The 17510-nt window shown below is 31.6% G+C and overlaps 1 long non-coding RNA gene across 2 annotated transcripts in view; it reads right to left on the bottom strand.

The window, feature by feature from the left end:
• Nucleotides 1-3213: 3213 nt before the first annotated feature.
• LOC145270396 (uncharacterized) overlaps nt 3214-17510 on the bottom strand; it is a 166488-nt gene continuing 152191 nt past the window's right edge. Inside the window, exons 1-3 of one of the 2 annotated variants that reach the window (XR_013865340.1) lie at nt 11563-11630; nt 6479-6538; nt 3214-3432 (exon numbers count right to left, since the gene is read on the bottom strand). This is a non-coding gene — a long non-coding RNA (uncharacterized LOC145270396). Of the gene's footprint in view, nt 3433-6478; nt 6539-11562; nt 11631-17510 lie in introns of those variants that run through there. The other variant, XR_013865343.1, reaches the window with a different exon arrangement.

Raw genomic sequence — 17510 nt, 5'->3', positions numbered from 1 at the left:
TCCCAAGAAAAAAAAACCTAATCATATATATATATATATATATATATATATATATATATATATATATATATATATATATATATATATAAGCGAGATAAGACGCAGAGTCAAAATCAGGTGAAATTACCTGATAGATATTACTTTAGGTAATACTTTCAGGATGATCGTAGCCAAAAAGGAAAAGCTCAATATTTAAAAATAGAGCAATATATAAATTTAGTGGTTAAAGTTAAATTCTGAAAATCAAAATATAGAGACATATATTCGAGTTAAGAATTTATTGTTTGACAAAAGGAATATATGGAAGGGGGTTATGCTAATTTCCTTAATCTTCCTTAATTAATAAATTAATAAATTAATAATTGCGCAGGTTGTATAAAACTTCCTTTTCCTATAATTATTTCCTATAATTATTATTCACCACCCAAAATCTTTTTCAATATTTGTGCTGAAAAGAAAAATACGTGTTTATTCACAGCTGAATATTTTGCTAACCACATTTCATTTCCTCTGATAATATGATCCATTATTGAAAATCCATGGATTAAGGTAATTAACAAAACCCTCTTCTATATATTCCTTTTGTCAAACAATAAATTCTTAACTCGAATATATGTGTCTATATGTTGTTTTTTCCAGAATTTAACTTTAACCATTAAACTTTATATATATATATATATATATATATATATATATATATATATATATATATATATATATATATATATATATATAACTTTAAGTAAAAGAGAAAAAGAGAAAGATCAATTCCACAAAAGGAGACTTATCCAGATAATGCCAAGCTCAACAATAATTATTGGAGCTTATACAATAGAACAACACGAGAATAAAATGAAGACACAAAACTCTATATAGGTAGAAGAGTAGAGAAGATGCTAGGTAGCATGGTGGGGATGCGGCGTCTAGTGTAAGGTTCGTTAGGGATGAAAAAGATTAAGAGGAATTATAGAGTGTTGGGGGAAGCTTTAATGAATTCTAAATAAATAAGGAGAATCTTATTATATATAGTATGATATATAAGAATATAAATTGTCTTTAACATAGTATTGAGATGAGAGGTATATGTGTTATCGTTGAATAACACTACCTAGCACCTTCTCTACTCTTCTGATGAGAAGCGTTAGGCTTCGAAATGTCCTGGCATAAAGAGTCCCTTCTATCCCCCAAATTTTGCCTGTATTCCATTATTCAATAAATGATCCATTCTATATCTACCTATATAGAGTTTTGTGTCTTCATTTCATTCTCTTCTTGTCTTATATATATATATATATATATATATATATATATATATATATATATATATATATATATATATATGTACGCATGCAGCGGGCCTGATGTTTTACCAGTGTTGGCAACCACGGCTCTCCAAATTGTAGAGCCATCGTAATCTCAGAAAGACAAGTTAAGATGGTAGTTTTCCGTTACTTTCAATCTTGATTTGGCGGTTTATTTCCGCCCCATGAGTTAAACGCGCCATCACACAGCGGCCTGGCAATGTCTACGACTCGGCACGGTACATACAATCACTCAAATGCTTACCCATCTGGTATTGGCTAGGCTCATCGTTGCTTAACTTCGAGTATCTGGCGAGAACCGGTGTATCAACGTTATTGTGCCGTGCATATATATATATATATATATATATATATATATATATATATATATATATATATATATAATGATGATTGCAACGTCTTGTCAGACGAGTGCCACTCCCTCAGACATTTAAAATCCATGAGCCCAAATGTCTGAGGGAGTATCTATACAAATATGATGTTAAAGAATCTTAGCTTTGTACGACAGCTAAGTCTCTCTCTCGGTTCAAAATGTTGAGATCCAGCAACAAGCAAGAGCAAGATAGCCAGCAACAAATTAAACTGCAGACCAGCTTAATGCGGATACTGGTCTTCCGCTTTATGTTTTTTTAAATCAGAGATTTGCTTCTCCTAGAAAGGTTGCCTTCACCACGGCTTACGAGAGCCCTCTCTACCCCAATACACATATACACACACACACACACACAAATATACACGGTGCTAGTTGGCGGTTGACCCAGAAAAAGAGTTCAATGAATATATATATATACGTATATATATATATATATATATATATATACGTATGTATATATATATACGTATATATATATACGTATATATATATATATACATATATATATGTATATATATATATATATATATATATATATATATATATATATATATAGGCACTTGAATCTATATGTTTAAAAATTCTAAATATTTTTTACGTAATCTGGAGTGTATTTGTGTTCTCGTCCGTTGAAAAATAGTGTAACAGCTGAACTATTAAGTTGTTTCAATACAAAAAATCATTTTTATCATCACTCTTGGATTTTATTGTATCGGATTTCATTTTGAATATTTAAAATTTTTAGAACCAGTTTACATCTAGAAACTGGAAATCAAAGATAATGTCACAATGTGTCCCGCCCAGAGACATAAAATCACTTCTACATAATTCAACACTAAACCGTTGAAAGTTTTCAGATTTTTTTCACACTTTCTTTATACATATTGTCACTTTTGCGAATATTAGAGAATCGATTAAAACCCGAGAATATAATGAAAACAGAGAGACAAAAGCCTACTTGCATAAAATCAATGTATTTTTATATCGGAAACGTTACTTTATATTTTACTTTTAACTTAATTATCAATGATATTTGCAAGTATATTTCTTGAGAAAGTAATAGATTAAAAATGAAAACTTTTCTGGAAGATTTTTTAGTTACCTAGCGAACATACTGAAACGTTTTATAATTTTACACAAATAAAATAATTTTATATTGCATTTGAATTTTAGTATGATCTAAAGATTTTACTTTTAAAACGATAAAAAATTTATTAGTTCATCATTGGAAACAGCAACGCAGAATAAAGTTAAAAAAAAAACGCGATTCCGATACCTTGAAAAGTTCCGTTTTTTTTCCGATTCCGATTAATCGTTTCGACGCTATTTTTTAAACATTAAATGATACTAATTAAAAATGTCGAACAACAGAACTCGCCAATCATGAGTAATATCGAGAATATTTCATCAAGTCAAAGATTGTTTTTCATTAAACTATTACGTAATTTAATAAAATATGTTTAAATGTTTTAAATATTTAAATCAAAAGAGCAAATACTAATAAGAAAAAGAACCAAGTATAGTTAGTAAATTACTTTTATTAAGCCAAAAGAATCACATGGTTTTTTGTAAGTAATATATTCTTATATATTTTCTTCATTTCACGCTATTTTTTATTTGTCGCATCTTCTGCGGGTGTTGGCGGTGATGTAAAATAATCCTCCACAAATAATATTTCTCCGTCATCAGTTGTTGATCCATCGTTATTAGCTTCTCCGTCAGCCAATGCAAAAGAAACTGAAAAAAAAAAAACAATAAAAAAATCTGTGAGAATTTAAGTAATTTTATTTGGATTTGTCTACTGTTCTTGTCTTAGGTGCTATAATCGGTCGATGTAACTTCCGACCTTCTCTAGGTGTATTTTGTGGAACTTCGGAATTGTTCTGTCGAACTCGGGAATCTTTTTGGCGAATTCGGGAATAGTGTTATTTGGAATCAATTTTATCTAGTACTAAATCAAATTCTAGAGGTTTAAGTTTCGTTTCTCAATGCAGACGATACTAAGAATGCCATTACGAATTAATTAAGGATTCGTGATTGAAGGAACGAGAGAATTCTATCCTTGTAATTAAGCGTCCGGTTCGAACTTTGGTGCAAAATTTCAAAGTTAACAGCAAGATTCCTGAGTTTAAAATGACACACTCTGTCAGAATTTAATTTAACAAAAAAGAAAAAAATCTGTCAGAATTTAATTAAAAAAAAAATCTGTCAGAATTTAATTTAACAACAACAAAAAAAATCTGTCAGAATTTAATTTAACAAAAACAATATCTGTCAGAATTTAATTTAACAAAAAAAAAATCTGTCAGAATTTAATTAAAAAAAAAATCTGTCAGAATTTAATTAAAAAAAAAATCTGTCAGAATTTAATTTAACAAAAAAAAAATGTCATGTTGCGGAGCCGTGACATAGTGGATAAAGTACTTGGTAAATCCAGTTATATTTTTCCAGATTTTGAGAGTTCAATCTTTACTTAAGATTTGATGAAACGAGATTAAATCAATTCGTGGATCAAATAAAGGATTCCATTTGAACTGCCCATTTCTTTGTCCGTTCCATATTTTCCTAGAAACTCTTGCGCGAACATGACTGATCTTTTTAATAGCTCTTTTAAAGGGTCATAAGGAGAACATAATGCCAGAATAAGATAACCACATGTGTTACAAAAAATATAGAAAGGTGGGTATTTCCACTAACCGATGAACGACCTTGAGTGATACACCGGATATCGACTTTCATCTTACGGTTTGGTCTTCCGATATTTATTGAGTGTGGAATAGTGTAGGAGAAAGTAACACAGGATACGCCACAACAAAGACTTTTGTTAATATAAGGTACAGCAAACTAAGTGTTATGGTATCTGTTCGATTACCAGTTAGGGATTAATAAGGATTAATAGGGATTATCAAAGATTAGTATTTAATACAATTGACGAGCACACATGTGACCATATTCAATCGTCAGTTCGGCATAAAACACTAATTCTATTTAACAGACTATAACTCTTGCCTGTATTTCATGGACTAAAATGTCTAGTAACACGCCATGTGTTATACAAGTTGCAGAAATAAAACATAGACATATTAAAGGTTATTATGTTATGAAAATTATGTTTTAACTTTATAATTATATAATTTTTGGAATCCTGTATTTCCAAACAAAATCAAACCCACAAAACGCTCAAGAGCATATAGTTTATATTATAGTGTTTCATTAGAGGTATCAATTTAGTGTCACCTGTGAAAATGTCTTTACTTAATAGTTCCAATTTTTCATTAAGTAGCTTATTTATAAAATCATAGTTTCAGTTTTTGCGAAGTATTCAACTTATATAAGTCTATTTATGTAAGTTATTATTATTTATAATAATAATAATAATAATAATAATAATAATAATAATTTGTCAATAAGAAAATACTTAAATTTGTCACTATTATTGAAAAATAATTTAAATTGGTTATTAAAGCTGCTGCCAATACTTTGTCAAACATACACGGAATAGAAATATGTAAAAAAAATGGAGTAAATTAGGGTACTCGTAACGAAAACATGGCAAATTAAACAACTTAAACAAGGTTTTTGTAAAGTAAAAGCTGCTAGAAATGGCCAACTTAGAAGTCAGAGTTCTTGTGAAACGCCAATACGTAAATTTGACTTCAAAAAGGTTTCAAACGTGTAATTGAAAACATGTAACATCGTATCACAGCTTAAACTGCCAATGGTAAACGTTACAGTGAGAGAATTTAGCAGTTTTGTCAGAACAGACAAAAATCAGGAACTTCTTTGAAGGAATTGGAAGAAGGAAACACGTTATACCTTATGCTGATCAATATCGTGTGTTGTGTCAAAGAATTTGAGAAAAGGAAGTAGAACATCAAGATGACACAGAATAGATAAAAATATTGAAAGAAAAACTGACAAATGAATATGGCAATCTCATTTGTGATGCTGAAGGCAAAGGTTAAAAACTTTCACATGGTAAACCGACTGGATTTGATGGAATTAAGGGATACTAGTTTAAAAAAAACTCCCAGTTCTTCACACACAATAATAATATAACAATACGAAATGACTGTTTAACAGAAGCTTGTCAAGACATGAAACTTCCCCAAGTTTGATTTCAATTGGCGTGATAAGGATAAAAGTGATTATGATGAAAAGAGAGAAGCTTAGTTTTCGATGCATTAAATTAACCAGTCACCTTTTTCCCCATTGCACCATGTTCTGAAGATCAGAAAACAGAGAATCAGAAAGAGCTTAGTCATTTCCGGCCGTTGAATTGTTGGAATAGATTATGATGTCGTCTGCATAAATGTTCCCGAATGATCTAAGAATGTGATTTGCGAGATCCTTAATGAGATCAGATAAAAGGTTGTTCATAGGATGAAACCTTCAAGAACATCAGCGTTATTACTATAAGTTTCTGATTTCTGTCCCTGAACGACTACTATTATAAGCCTATCAGAGAGAAAGGGTTTAATAATTTAGAGGACATTTCCAGCTATTCCATAGCTGACGATTCTGTGAAGTAGACCTTTTTGTCATACACTATCGAAAGGCTTTTATATATCAATAGCTATTGCCATAGAAACAATGACTCTGCCGAGAGATTCACTAATCCTGTGCCTTAATACATCAGCTGTATGGATACTATTTATTCAGAATAAAACATCCTGACTTGTTCACTGCCTCCCCGTAAGGGACTGACGTAGGAAGCTGCGTCTCTATGATATAGAACTTATTATGGAATTATTATAGATTATATAGAAATTATTTTACTTACCGAGAGAGGCAGAGAAGACACAAAGTGCCAACAAGAAAATGATTTTTCCGTTCATACTTTCTAAAAAAGAAAATAACATTGAATAAAGGTTAGTATTTAAAAATTCATTAAAAAATTAACATTTAAAACAATTTTACAAATCTTAAATATGTCTAAAAATTTTGGTAAAAATTATAAAAAAATTATAAAACCGATTTTAGATATAAATGAGTAAACACACTTGTTATTTTTTATGTTTGTAGTGAGACCGAAAATTACCTTCCAGAACTATACTACGATGTGAGATACTATCGAAATAGTGTAGAATAAGCTCCACTTACCCTTTATCTCATCCTTGTAACATTTTCGATTACTGTATCTTTCTTACACCTAATCCGTATTTCGTATTTTTTCCGTGGTGTCAACCTTGGGTGCACATCAATATTCTAATTGGATAGTTCCATAATTAAACGTAATCTCACAAAAATATAACGGATGCAACTTGGGGTCGACATATATCGACTTTAAATCCTAATGTGTAAGTGGCAATACATCGAGTTGAATGGATAGCAAGAGGTTATAAGGATTATTGTAGAAAATCTCATCGGATCTATTTTTATTTTCGATGAAATTAAAGCTTATCAAAATATTTTATAAATTAATTATTCAATTGGTTACATGTTATGGTTGTCGTTATTATTTTTGACTTTAAGTAGTTTATTTAAGCGTTCACTGTCAGCTTTAAAAAGGACTTGACAAATGTGCACTCCGGTCGAAATAAACTACCGAAATTATTTGACACAAATCCATGAGGGATGCGTCTTTGCATTGACATAAACTAATTGTACGGCCAACCTTTCCAACCACAAAAAGTTGTATAGATTACTGTAGCAAACCTCATCGGTACTCGATATCTTTCCTCTGTAATAACCGAGGAACAGTATGACACCAGACATTAAGATCGGTGATCCGCGTCTCTTACTTGTTCAGAGAGACGTTGAAATAAGTTGTGTTTAAAATTTATCTTTAACGAGCTACATTGAAAAAGTTAGAAATTAGGTATGCATAGAACATTCAAATTTGACAAATTACAACCGCGGTTTGAGAAAAACGCCCCAAAATGAATTGTTGCTGTCACTGAATTTTGATAATTATTTTATTAGTGTTCTGTTTTTATTAGTGTTCTATTTTTATTAGGGTTCTATTTTTCTAGTTTTCTATTTTTAGAATTTGGGATGTCTTACTAGGGCTGTGACAACAGAATATTCTTTTCATTCTTTTGGCTCTCGGGTATATATCCGACACAGTTAGGCACACTTAATCAACCGAGAGCCACATCAGTCTATATAAAAACATATAAGATATAAACGAATACATACCCAAGAGTCAAAACAATGAAAATAATATGCTGCTGTCATAGTCCTACTTATTACACAATCAAATTTCGACATAAAACAAAACCAAATTATTTATGTATTTCTTTTATTAAAGATCTTAATTAGTTGACAAATGTGAACATTTATCATTTTGAGAAAAACCTATAATTATTTTTATAAATCAGGTTAAAATTTAGGGAAACATTGACGTCCATATTTTATAGTAATTGTCTATATTTTTGTCCTAGTGACATATAGCCGAGTGGTCCTAGACGTTGTATCAAAGTTTACAGTTACCCAAAGGTCAATCATGAACGAAGACAGTGAAAAGTAACATTCAAAACAAAGAATCAGCAACTATGTCCCAGAGCCTAGCGGGAGTCTGAACACGGTACCTCCGTAATAATAATAAAGGGTTGGGGTCGAGACTCCTAAGAAACGGTTCCCCAGTTCGATACAAAACAGCTGATGAAGGCCGGAGGGCAAAACGGCCGAAATGTTGTGACTATAACAACCAAGATGAGGAAGTCAGTCCGACAATCTCAGTCCATATTTTATATATTCATTCTTGAACCAGTTGTGCCTCTAATTAGTTTGTTAAGCTGACGTTTTAAGGAGGACATAATGTATGCGCATTCGAGTCGAAATAAATTAGATACAATGTAACAAATACGAAAGAACGAGTTTCTCTGGTAATGGTGAAGATCATAAAAGAGACCTAAGTTGCATGGACAATTTTAGTAAAAGAAAATTTGCTCTTTTTACTTTGTAATGCCGCGATGAGAGATGTGGTTCCAGACTCTTCGATCGGTGAACATAATATTACGGTTACAAAGACCTTGCATGAATTTCCGAAAAGATTTTGAAGCAAAATTAAAATGACAAAAACCTTGTAACAACCGTATAAAAAGTGTATCTTGTATTTCTCATCAAACAAACACATGCAAGACATAACAGATAGAGATGGATCAATTAGGAAGTTGTTTTGAGAATTCATTTATTACAGTTTCAATAAATTTAACTAACCATAACATTAACCCTAACTTTGTTAATAAAATATAAATTTACTTTTGCATTATTTATGCAATATTTACTATTAAACAATTAATATTTCAATAATTATTGTAATCATAAAATTTGTTAACGTGCAGATAATTTTTATTATGTGATTGAGGTATTAAATGATGTATTTGTAGACGAGAAACATTTTCATGATCCGTCATGGTTCTCAGACAGGCAATTTTTGTTTAACTATACTATTTAATAGGATGGTTATTCCAAAAGAAAACCTTATATTTTAAACTAAAAAAATAACAAATTAAAGAGCTATAAAGACGGGAGTAGTACCATTAAATCGAGTAACATTTTGTGTTCAGAATTTATTTTTGCTACATAATCATCACCAATCTCAATTCACTTTTGCCAACCACTTTTATGCCTTGGTCGTTAAGCCCGGAGCGCGCGCTGTACCTCACATGTCTGTCAACACTCTGAAATCGACGAACCCATCTCCTAACTGTGCTAACATTAACTGTATCGGTTTCGTAAATGTTCAACAGGCGTCGGTGAATGTTGATAGGTTCATTTTTTCGGCATGGATAAATTCAACGACATTTCTCTGCTTCTAAAAAATGTCCATGACAGGGGTTGCTTTCATAGAGTCTCACACTGTCAGTATCTGCAACAGAGAAATAAAACTTTCAGATCTTGAATGTATATGTTCAGTCATCATAATACAATTTGCAATCCTGTCTAATACATTCAGGCGGAATAAAAAATGAATCCATTAGTTTTGTAACGGTCCCATATATTAAAAATGATTATTTGTAAATACGATGAATACAAAACTCACACACAACGATTGAAAATATAAAACACGTTATAACCATTTCATACACATTTATTTTAATGAAATCGTCTGATTGTGATAAATAAATAAAATATTCTGCTGTTGTCAATAAATTTTAAACAATTTTAAAATAAATAGTTCTAAAATTGAGTATTTCTGTCCTATGGTACTTAAAATTAAATTTTATTATTTGCTTTTATATGATTTTTAATACACATTTAGAAAATAAATAAAGATACGACATATTCATTTTATTTATTTATAATTCAGCTGACAATTTTTATGGAAAAATAAAGTTAATGTATTTTCTGTGTATTATTACACCTGAAATAAATTAGTTTTTTTTCCAGATATATGAGTTTTAAAAGCAAATTTTACAGAAAAACAAAAAGATTTTGTTTGCAGCAAAATCATTTATGACGCAAACTGATGATTTGGGTGTGCCTATTCGATTTCATTTCGTTCTCTAGATTTATTTTTATTTGTGGATGTTGGCAATCTTCAGCAAACTTCAATATTTGTATCACATTCTAAAATAAAAAATCGGGAAACAAATGCCAGCAATAAAATCAATTTGTAAAATTTGTATTTATAATTTGCTGTTAATGCAATTATATGATAAAAGCACCGTCGAATTTCTACGTAGTTTTGCTAATAGAAATCAAAAGAATAAAAATAGAAATGTGACGATGGGGTTCTGGGCTGGGAGCATACGTACTAGCGTTTTTATATTCATTCGAATTCGAAGATTTTAATCGAAAATAGACCGAAAAAAAAATCAAATATAAAAAGAACAAAAATCATCAAATATAAAAAATCCAAAAAAACATCAAATAAAAAAACATCAAAAAAGAAAAAAATATTAATCTAACAAATGTATTCAGATATTATTAATAGTTTTTAATAGCAATGAACATGTAAAACAACGCTGTCAACAACAAAAAGGGTTACACATGAAAACAGAAGAGATGCTGCATGATTCTTCTAACAAATTATTATATTATGATCATTAAACAGTTACTACACTACACCCCCTAAAATAATGGCTGTAAGCTTAATATCATTATAACAGAGCAGATGCTATACTACCAGCTGAATTGAGCACTGAACGATGACAGAGCAATCTGAAATACTGTAGTAAACAGAATTACGAAAAGTAATTACATAATTTTAGCTTTAATCAGATTTATACCATGTGCAGCTTATTAATAGAAGTAATAGCATAATTTTAGCTTAAGACATATATTTACTTACTCTTCAATATTCATAGAATATTAGTATACACCAACTCAAGGCATATATATACGGACTTTCAACTATTCATAGAATAATAGTATAGTATTAACTGAAGAAACACACACACACACACACGCACACGCACATCTCTCTCTATATCTCTATATTATATATATATATATATATATATATATATATATATATATATATATATATATACTGATTATTATTAACAGAGGAAATAGTATAGTTTAAGTCTCCACATAGACAGATACCAAATCCTTATTAGTTATAAACGTAAAAATAAAGTCAGTTCCTTCATTGGTTTTTGTTATCGATAGTTTTCTTCCTACAAAATCAATATTCCATTTTCTCATTTATTCTTTTCGATTGTTGCGGCACGTTGTTAAAAATAAAAAATATAAATCGATGTATTTCATAGTTAAAAGATAAGTTACAAATATTTAAAAAACTTACGTGCTAAGTAAGTCCATAGAGTGTTATTAACAAATAAAATATTGCGGATCAGATATCGCAGCATTAGCAGCAAATATATGATTCAACATTTTAAACGGTTTGTTAAAAGTTTTTTAAAAAATTTTAAAAATTGGATTAATTCGGAAGTAATGTAAAGGTTTACTTACTTTTAAGATTATGCAGTTCCTAAAAAGTCAAGTCTGCTTTACAAAAGATGTTGAACAGTGAAATAATTGGCCATCAGATTTATATTTATAAGAAATGGAAGCATTTATATCCATGCAACCCGAAATAGAAAAAAATTTGTAATAATAAACAATTGAATTTATAATTAGTTTTGACTTTTGCACTTTGTAATTTTGATTTTGTAAATTGCGATGCAAAAAAGGTGCATATAAACTTGATTTTTATAACAAGAGTGAATCATCTTAATATTGTCAAACAAAATTCTTTTTTATTTTAATTATATAATAACAAGCATTTCATCCCGGCGTTGCCCGGATGTTTGGATGTGTGTTTTGATAAAAAAAAAAAATGGTAGTAGGAACGCAGGCTCGAACCCGTACCGCGAAGAGAAAAAGAACGGGAAAAATACCTGACGTCCTTGCGGTTACGACCACCGCTACACCTTAAGTGACTCATGCTTAAATTAAGGCTAGACAATCGAAACGAGAGGATAACTTTAAAAAATATCGGCGTAAAAAGCGACCTCCTGTAGAAAAGTACCTAGTTGAAGGTGAAGATATTAATGTTTTCAGCGAATTTTTCGATATTTGTCGTATGAAAGGTCGAACTTTAGAACGATACTGATCTTGGTAAAATCCGCCGCCTTTGTCGAAAGTTTTAGGCACACATGTAAACATCCATCCATACATACATTTATATATTGTATATGTAAAATACCAAATGTTTAGACCAGAAAGTGTCTGATTAATTTTGTAGAGACGACAGAGGTCAAAATTTTTAAAATTTGACCCCTATTATGACCCTTTAAAATTTATTTTTTTGGGCTCAAATTAAGCTATTAAGTTAGATCTATGTCCAAGGAACCTATATCTAAAATTTCAAGTGTGTAGACCCAAAGTTGTTGGAGGAGTTTCATTGAGTTCTCAAAGGTCAAATCGTTGAACTTTGACCCCTTAATCGCAAAAATTATGTCCGAAAACCGATCACATCTATTATCCCAAAGCTCAGTACCCTGTATATCAAATTTCGAGTCTGTAGACTAGAAATTGACAAAGTTATTGTGTAGGGAAATGTACACACACATACACACAGACAAACAGACACGTTCACTTTTATAGATATACTAACATGGGTGCCCGGCGTTGCCCGGGAATTTGGAGATGTATGTTGAGCAAAAAAAAAAGTGGTCAATTTTTTAAACTTTGGCCCCTATTATGACCTCTTAAAGTTTATTGTTTTGGACTCAAATTAAGTTATTAAGTTAGATCCATGTCCAAGTAACATATATCTAAGATTTCAAGTGTTTAGACCTAAAATTGTTGGAGGAGTTTGGTAGAGTTCTCTAAGGTCAAATCGTTGAACTTTGACCCCTTAATCGCCAAATTTATGGCCGAAAACCGATCACATAGATTTTCCCAAATCTCAGTACACTGTATATCAAATTTCGAGTCTGAGTTATTGCGTAGGGAAATGTACACACACAGACACACACAGAGACAGACAGACACGTTCACTTTTATAGTTATATAGATAGATAAGATAAGCTAAGATTAATCTTTCATCATAATTGACCGGATCATCTGATAAATCTAAACATTTTTCATCGAACAAACTGTCCATCAAATTTAACCCTTTTCGTTCAGAATGACCTGCCGACTGAATTTCACATCGTGGCGCTAAATACTTTGAAATATATCTATCCGGCATGTTACTAAACTAATCAAGAACTTTGATTGACAACATTTCAATCATAGACCAAGAAGCTGCAAACAAGAAAACTTTATATTTTTATACAAATTATCAATCGTTGCTTAGAAAAGAAACGATTCCCATTAATTGGAAAACTTCATTACTCTGTTTGGTATTCAGAAATTTCGTTACTCTGTTTGGAATTTTTTAAATTCAATTTTCACCCTAAACAAGACACAGTGTCACTTTGAGGTAGGGGGCTACTATTGGGGACATAAGTTGCAGGGAGATTATGAAGGGAGATGAGCAGCAAGATGTTTGTTCACATTACACTTGAACTTCTGCATGTCAATACAAATGGAAAAGCAGAGTCCCGGAAGGGAGTTCAAATGTCTAGCAGTTCTGGGGAAAAACTATTGAAGTAGAAGCTTTTCCTGTGTAGGGGCGGGATTTTGCTGCTTGTCGGGTTTGTCGGTAGTATTTACATCAAGGCGGTACAAAATTTCGTTACTTTGCTTGGTATTAAAATGTTTCGTTATTATGTTTGGTATTTAAAAATTTCGTTATTCTGTTTGGATTTAAAAATTTCGTTATTCTGTTTGGTATTTAAACATTTTGTATTTCTATTTGGTATTTAAAAATTTTGTATTTCTATTTGGTATTCAAAACTTTCGTTATTCTGCTTAGTATTTAAAAATACTGAAGATCAGTATTCTGTGAAAGATTTTCTATAGTTTTTGGTAACCGAAAGATATTTTTCCGGGAATTAACTCCTATTTTAGTCATGTAAAATATTTCGAATTTAGAAGAAACGACGTTAAAATTGTGTTCATATTTCTCCCACCACAAAACGTTCGCTCATTCACCTGAGTTGCAAAACTCTTTTATTTCCTTAATTCTCAGTCCCAACTTATAGTAAACTCGCATGCGGACGAGCAAAACCCTTAGAATCAGCTTTTACTCATTTTTTCCAACGTAAACCGTCGTCTTTGCTCTTTCTCGGCTGTCTAAAACTCCTTTTTCTCAATAATTCGTCGCCTCATATGCAGATTACTGGCACCTGCGCTTTTATTTAAACAAGGACAAACAAAAATACTAAAAACGTCATTTTCAAAATTACGTTTCTCATTTTTCCTTCTTCCCTCTTGATCCCATCACCTAACAAGCTAAAAAGATGAGCAGTCACTTCCGCAGACAATACCTTTTATTATAGTCTTTGTCTCATTGCAGACTAATCAGGCTCTTATGATCCATAATTAAGTTGCTTAAATAAGTCATAAATAAAGCAACTTGCTCAATGACAAACAATACCGCCTTTAGTTGGCAAAGTCAACTTTGTATGTGCTGATATCACACAGAATTACTGAATTTAGTGAAAGATATTGTTTTCCTAAAGCAATAGCTGTTGACATATCAAAACCATTAATAGAATTTGACCCTGAGGTTTACTTCCCAAGCTGGCTAGCTCTCGAATATCTTGAAATAAATGTTTATCCATCAATTATTTTTATAATGAGTTTATAAAAATCGTCGCTGTTGCACAAAAGTCTGAAGCACATAGTATCAATGTCGGCGTACATAAAGGATCTATTCTAGTTACCTGGTATTCATCAATAATTGTCCAAATTACATTCTAAGTTCATCCGATGACATTTATGCAGATGATAAAATAATCTATGACAACACGTAAAAAGTACTAATGGCTTTTTTTCTTCCTATTTGGATCGCGTAGTGCAATGGGGAATAGGGTGAATCGTTATTTTAATCAAATTTAAAACCAAGCGTTTCTGTTAACCTCAGATGGAAGTCATATCAAATTATTATCCCGGTCGCTGGAAATGTTATGTAGCCGGTGTATATATATATATATATATATATATATATATATATATATATATATATATATATATATATATGTGTGTGTGTGTGTGTGTGTGTGTGTTGTATATATATACACTTGTCTGTATAGATTACATGGACTATTGCATCGTCTATTGTGTGTTAATGCGTGTATACATAGTATAGAATTATATATTTTCCTGTATGTACATAAAATATTCGTTGAGTGTACGGCGGCTTCTTCACAAATACACATAATTAACAAACGTGACACAAACTCTCACAAAAAACTTTTTCTTACAATCAAACGAAACAATATGTCTGCTTGTCTCCAATCAAAAGAATCACATACCTTATTATTTGGTCAAACAACGAGTCATATTTTACATGGGTTTTATTTGTGTTATTGATTCTCTTTTTAGAATTTGGCACGCTGAGTTTCTTTCTACATCTTTACTTGTTACCCTGTCTGCTTCCAACATGATATTTTAATTATTGCAGATTTCGTATATATTATAATAGATATCATACATTTGTTCGCTAAGGCGTTTCTCGTCAACTCCTGACTATCACCTCAGCAAAGCAGATCCAATCACGGAAAAGGGGTACCTTTCTGATATACCAAAATATGTTACTCTCTAACAAATTTCCGATCAATTTGAAAATCCCTTGCCCAATTCAGAGTGACCCACTCCGAACGGGACAGGTGTGTGCCAGGTGGTAAGGTTTTACTGGGCTCTGGCAGTGCTATATTTGTAGACTGAGGGTCTACCTCTCTCCACATCTGCAGCCGGTAAGAGGATGTAAGAGTGTCCGGTAGTTCCTCCACTATGGCAAAGCTTCGCCGGGACACAAGTCGTCTAGCTACATCCGAGAACCCATAGAGAGGGTGTCTGGGGTCTTCAAGTTGTTTAGTACGCTCAACTCTCGCAATTATATCCCGGCGGACTTTAGGTGGTGGTATGCCACTTAATCGGTATAGGGCTGGTAGAGATGTGCTTTTTAAGTTTCCGGTTATGATCCGGCAAGCTTTGTGGATATCTGCGTCAATGCGGTGTGCATGGGCTGAGCGAGACCATACTGCAGCGCCATATTCAGCCGTGGAGTAACATGATGTTGTCCTTAGCTTTTCTAATAATAATCAACCAGGCTACTCCTCGTTGTCTGCTCAGTATCTAACGGAAATTGGCTGGATAATTCTACCGTACCAGAAAGTATCGCATCCTTGAATCAATCCTCACCCTATATATAGTCAATAGAATACTGCTGCCTTTAAGAATTACTTTTCAATAAATTGACAAAAAAACAAAACAGACTTCGAAATCTAGTAGGATTGTCTTCTTTTCACTGAACAGAGGTTCTCTATTCTATTATTATTTTTATAGTAGGTGCTCCACTGAGACTCAATCTATGCAACCTATTGTAAAATATTTACGACGAAAGCCTCCAGCTACAACCACTAAAATACTTCTCCTTTCTCCCTCTAAATGGGCGTTGTATAAGCAAAGTATTGTTTTCCAAAACTATCTCTCCGTGCAATACAATCCCCATAAGGCTGTTTCACAGTTGCCTATATTTGCTAGGTGAACTAACATGTATCAGAGAAAATACATTCTTTTAACAGATCAAACTTTTATTGCAGTAATACTTGTCAAACTTTGCATGCGATGGCGGATTTCCACGTTAAACCCCATGTGAAATATTTTGTATTCATAGTTGGAAAGGCGGCTCTTTTTCTTCTTCATTGAAACGACTGGAATTTATCTAATTGTTATTCGTACTTAAAGAGTTAATTAATTAGACGTCAACTGTAGAATTTACGTCACACGTATATAATTACTTACCGACCGTATTGATTAGAAACTGCAAAGATAATTCATATTTCACAAAACAAATTGGCGTCAGTTTTGTCATTGCTAGTAAAAACACGATGAAACAAACGATCTTCAAATAAATAATTCGGAAGAAAAATAACTTTATATATTGGATTTGGGCATTTTAAACTATTAGTTTGTTTTTCACTTAGATTTTCCCGTTGTTTGGATTCTCCTCAACACATTGAAAGTCAATTTCCACTTTTTCTGTATGATTCTATAGCATGATTGTTTTTTTTTTAATTTTTTAAATCTAATTATTCCAATCCACTGTTGAGCTTAAATACTCTAATTTCTTACGAGTTTCAACTATTTTAATTGTGGTTTCAATATCCTCCTGATGAACACACCAACTCTTACCGTCCAATTGTCTATGAGTCTTGAGAAGCGCTGGCTTGTTATTACACGAGAAAAATAATTATTAGCCTCTGCATCGTTGTATGTTGAGTAAGATCCGCGTTCATGAAGCATACGCTGCTTATTTATATCATAAAGTGATGACGATCGGTTTTCCTCGATAACCTCCA

This window comes from Euprymna scolopes, chromosome 4, assembly GCF_053919585.1.
Source record: "Euprymna scolopes isolate OS-2025 chromosome 4, ASM5391958v1, whole genome shotgun sequence".
In the NCBI taxonomy this organism is placed as follows: domain Eukaryota; kingdom Metazoa; phylum Mollusca; class Cephalopoda; order Sepiida; family Sepiolidae; genus Euprymna; species Euprymna scolopes.
This window is presented reverse-complemented; position numbering and strand designations above follow the sequence as displayed.